Source organism: Triticum dicoccoides, chromosome 4A (genome assembly GCF_002162155.2).
Source record: "Triticum dicoccoides isolate Atlit2015 ecotype Zavitan chromosome 4A, WEW_v2.0, whole genome shotgun sequence".
Classification (NCBI taxonomy): Eukaryota; Viridiplantae; Streptophyta; class Magnoliopsida; order Poales; family Poaceae; genus Triticum; species Triticum dicoccoides.
The window spans coordinates 623,183,019-623,188,479 of record NC_041386.1 but is presented as its reverse complement, the minus strand read 5'-3'; the positions used below and the strand labels follow the sequence as shown (position 1 = coordinate 623,188,479).

Genomic DNA, 5,461 nt, shown 5'->3' with positions numbered 1-5,461 from the left:
GCAACAAGCGGCTGCCGCCCAGCCGCGCGACCACCGCTGATCGCTTGGACACGCACAAGAAGCCTTGCCCGGCACAAGCTACCGCCGTGAGCTGGATGGGCGACAAGGAGGACCAGGAGGACGACGACACAACGGCGATGGTTCTGAAACCGACAGCGCCGCCGCGCATAGGCCCCATGTTCTCTTGCCTGAGTTTCCTCGCCTCCCCTTTCCCGAGCATGCTTCCAATGCCGACCTTTTTTTTCTCGCGGAACCCGGATGTGCGTCCGGTACAAGCCTTTTAGGGCTTCATTAGCTAGTAGTTGCTCGTTCGCACTGCTCATGTATATTTGGACATACACTTTGTAACTAGCTAGTGTGTTGAGGTAGCAGTGGGTATTTTTTCTATCATTTTATGTTCATGCATATGTAGCAGCATTGATCGCATTGTACTCTAACGTTCAAGATCATTTGTTGTTTGTTTGTCTTCTGATCGGCACTGCTGTTACAAGCTAGCTTTTTTTTTTTGAGGGAATGCTTTTACAAGCTAGCTAGTTTAAGATGAAGGTAGCATCAGGTGTTTTTAACATACACTAAATCCCGGTGATGTACCCAAACATCCTGGAAGATCATGCATGCATTAAACTGGATCAAGAAAAAATTAATCAACAAGGCTAGCAGCTGGCTAATCTAAAAAAAAATCGGGCTGCAGGTGCATGAAAATTTTGGCAAAATTAGATTGCAAAATCATATTTGTGTTCTTGAGTCTATGTTTAGGCCTTATACAAAAAAAAAAGTATCAAACATGAGGGTGCCAAGACTCTATCTCGAACATGGAGTTTACTGGTTTTCTTTAATTTCTAAAAGTGGTAACAAAGTCCTGTAAACATGGTACCCTCATATGACATCTAGAGACGGTGGTAAAAATTTTGAGAAGGTATTATAGAATTTGTGGCGTACACTGCCTAGAATTTAAACCATCTTCGAGGAAGAAACATGGTTTAGAGAGACACCAAGAGTCAGGCTTGAAGGCGATACGACTGTTGTTTCATCCATTGGACTTTAATAATCTTCCACACTCAAGATACGGTACTACATGCTCTAAGTCAAAATTTGGCATTCTGTAAACTGAGCCTAGTTGAGATGGTTAGGTTTCTTGTGATGGAAACAACCCATCAGTGTTCAAGTCCGAGACTATGCACTCGTGCTCGCATTTTTCAGAATTTATTTAGGCTTTCAGATGATGTTCATTCAGTGGGAAGAGACGCTCCCGTCCACTATGAATGTGCATGTGGTGACTTTGTGAGTTGTTGTCTCGGCTCAGTATCTCGGAGGTGCTCATAGGAGTACGGTATGTATGCGTGCGTTCATAGGGATGCGTGTATGTGGACAACTGAGTTAAATGTGCTAAAAATGGCATTTTGGGGGGATTCATTAGCTATGATTAAATGCATTTCTAGGCATTTGAACTGCAAGTGCATGAAAAAGTTGGGTCGAAAAATTACATTTGTGTTTTTGAGTCTATGTTTAGACTTTATACAATAAATAACAAACTTGAGGGTGTCAAGACTCGACTAAGAACATGGACTTATTATTTTTTAATTCCAAAAGATGAAAACAAAGTCTGAAAATATGAAACTTGGCATGGTGCACTCATATGACATCTAGAGACTGGCAGACTGCGGTAAAAAATTGAGAAGGTTTCACAAAAATTATCTTGTACACTGCTTTGAAATATCTTTGAGAATATCAATTAATTTGGATTTGGGGGGGGGGGGGTCGCATAAACCATTAAGAAACACCTTCTCAAGAATTTTAAATGACATTTCAATCCTTGAAGGTGCTAAAATATTCGTCCTGCAAAACTAGTCAGTACTCCCTCCGGTCATTTATACTTCGCATATTAGATTTATGTCAAGTCAAACTTTGCAAAGTTTGATCAAATTTATATTAAAAAATATCGCCTTTCATAACGAATTTACCAATATTAAACTACATTTCATAACTATAAATTTGACCGGCAGCAAAGGGATAGGGTACGCCATCGTGGAGGAGCTCGCCGGGTTCGGTGCGAGGGTGCATGCCTGCTCCCGGAACGCGGCGGAGCTGGAGGAGTGCCGACGGCGGTGGGAGGAGAAGGGCCTGCATGTCACCGCCTCCGCCTGCGACGTCTCTGTGCGCGCCGACAGGGAGAGGCTCATGGACGCCGTCCGGCAGACCTTCGACGGCAAGCTCGACATACTAGTGAGTTCTATATGTGTCTGTAAACTGTGGATTTTGTGTGTCTTCTGGATTGCTAGCGCCTAGCGATCGGGAGTATGTATATGTATGTACGTAGGTGAACAACGCGGGGCAGCTGCTGGTGAAGCCCACCGCGGAGTGCACCGCGGAGGAGTACTCCAAGGTGATGGCTACCAACCTGGAGTCGAGCTTCCATCTCAGCCAGCTCGCGCGCCCTCTTCTCGTGCGCGCCGGAGGAGGCAGCATCATCAACATGTCCTCCATTGGAGGCTCCATCGGCTTTGTCGGCTCCACCGTCTATGCTATCACAAAAGGTACGTGCTCACTCCATTTCAAGATAAATCTCATATTAGTTTCAGTTTAAGTCAAATTTTGTGAAACTATATCAGCTTTAAGTTTAAAAATGTTATTACATCATGTATGTAGGTGCAATGAACCAACTGACGAGGAGTTTGGCCACCGAGTGGGCCCCTGACAAGATCCGTGTGAACGGTGTCGCCCCAGGATTTATCACAACCGATATGATTAAAGACGTAAGCAACATAGTACTACCTCTGTTCCAAATTACCTGCCTTAGATTTCTCTAGATACAGAGGTATCTAGCGAAAATCCATTTCTGCACCTGAGCTCATCTGCACCCGCGCCGACGAAAAAAATCAAAACAAATACTAGAAAAATTCAAAAAATTCCAAATAAAATTTGTGTGATAGACATTTTGATGCGTGAGGCCCGCTCCAAATTTCAAGTCATTTGGACATATGAGCAGCTCTCAGCAAAAAAGACAAATTGGGGGTCTGTAAAAATGTTTACTGTTCATGTACTGTTTTTGTCCGATTTGTCTTTTTTGCTGAGAGCTTCTTATATGTCCAAATGACTTGAAATATGGGGCGGGCCTCACGCATCAAATTGTCTACCATACAAGTTTTATTTGGAATTTTTTGAATTTGTTTTAAATTTTTTATGAATTTTTTTCTAACCGGGTGCAGATGAGCCTGGGCACCAAAACGCCCTACTCGGTATCTAGTGTTAGATGTATTTGTATTTAGACAAATATAAGACAGGTAATCTAGGACGGAGAGAGTACTGTATAGCCTAATGGAGTAGCAAATGTTTTCTTGTTTATAAACGAGCACCACAGTAATTTTTAACTAGGCCTGGTAAGTTTTTGGTGAGATACTAAGTTCACTTTATCCTAAAAACAAAGTAATGCGTTCACTTTTCTATGCGGAAGTAACGAGTTCACTTTGTACGAGGAGGGACAAGGATTTGGACATCACGGATATTATTTATGGATATATTTGGCCAAAAATGCTAGACACACGGACTAACCATTAACAAATTTGTGGATATTATTTGTGGATATATTTGGCAGATGGATACGGAGTACCTGGAACAGGAGCACTCCAAAACCCTGTTGCGGCGGAGTGGCAAGCCAGCTGAGATCGCCTCCGCGGTGGCATTTCTGTGCATGCCGGCGGCTTCCTTCATCACCGGGCAGAGGTCATCTGCGTCGACGGTGGTCGGACCATTAGTGCTTAATTAGTCGTCATCACCGCCACTGCATAAGTTGTTAACTAATTACTTGGCGAATAAGTAGTAGGTGTGTTGGGAGTAAACAAACATTAGTAAATAAATGATGCCAACTAGGAGTAACAATAACTGCCATCATGTATAGTACATGTATGTATGTGTGTACATATACGTGTACGTGTGTAGGGATGAAAATGGAGCGGAAACGGACGGAACTGAGTGCTACCATATTTGTTTTCACATTTTTTTTTGCAGAAGCAGAAACGAATACAGAAACCCTGGAAATGAATACGGAAATAGATACTACCGGAAACGGACACGGAGCAAATACAAAGTGGATACGGAAACAGAAATAGGCATTGATCGGAATTTAAAAACCCCTTGAATCATACAGAAATACACACAAAAACAAACAAATTCAATGAGTTGTTAACATGGCTACAAAATAATATCATTATGTTAGCAACTTAGCGTAGTATTGTAGTTGTACCGGACAATTGCGTATATGGTCAAGCTGAGTACATGTGTGGTAGTAGAAGTTCGGCCTTAGATCCATTCTACTAATTGTGTCATTGTGTTCTCTTTGGTGGTTGGGCTACAAAGTAGCTATAGGTCTATAGTAAAAACAAAAATTCCATATTCACGAGAACGGAAAGTTCCATTTCCATGCATGTTCCACCGGAAAACACCATTCCGTTTTTGTTTCCGCTTCCGCATAAAAATTCCATTTCCACTTCCGTTTTGTAAATTTTCATTTCCGTTTTGATATTTCCTCACCGTTTCCATTTTTCCTCCGGAAAAACGGAAAGTTTCCACTCCATTTTCATCCCTATACGTGTGTATATGTGGTGATAATTTTGTAACTACTATTGAACAGTTCAATATGAATATTGCAGGTCTGACTTGGATACTGGAGGAATTCAGAAGACCTTACAAATCAGTTTAAGAAATAAACATAAAAAGGTTTTTTTTATCTATCTTGTCCTGTGTATGTAGAAGGCAGGGTGCAGAAGCCCATGTTATCCCCTTTAATAAAAACTAAATCGGCAACGCGCCTTGGTGCGAGGGTGCCGGTCCCAATGATATTATCAAGTTGTGGAAGATCAAACGACATGATGTATTAGTATGAAGGCAAGTTAAGCACATGTAACAGGACAACCGATTATCAGGTTTAAGGGTAAGAATAAACATTCACACTGTACCAAAAGAATAACATCATCGAGTTGAACACGGTCATCAGATTATAAAAGCTAACCCATCCCGGAAGCAAGACAACATCCAATTCAGCACGGGCATATGATTACAAAAGCTAATTAGCTAACATTAAGTTCAGTAATATGAGCAGGAACATAACCGAGCAAAAGCCAACAGTGGCAATAGAGAGATAAAACTACGATGCCATAGGTAGGCATACAATAGTAGCTTGGTTCAATTGCATCCATGAGTGCCATTCCATTTGAGATACGACGCCAATAATATCATTGACGTTTGTCCTACTTCCGGATGCCTCTGTTTTGTGCCCAGCTAATTTGGCAAATTTTCTCATAATTATTAAACATATCACTTTAAATATGAAAACTGATACATGCACACATATGTAATGAAATTAAACTTGACTAATGGAACAGCAGAGTGAAAGTCTCATGAAGATGGGAAGAAATGTTATAGATGTTCTGCATCCTTTTGACACTACCAATCAAAAGCGTATGTC

At 41.5% G+C, this 5,461-nt stretch overlaps 1 pseudogene; it reads left to right on the top strand.

Moving 5' to 3' along the window:
• The first annotated feature begins 258 nt into the window (after positions 1 to 258).
• Positions 259 to 3,759, top strand: LOC119283875 (annotated as a pseudogene).
• The last annotated feature ends 1,702 nt before the right edge of the window (positions 3,760 to 5,461 follow it).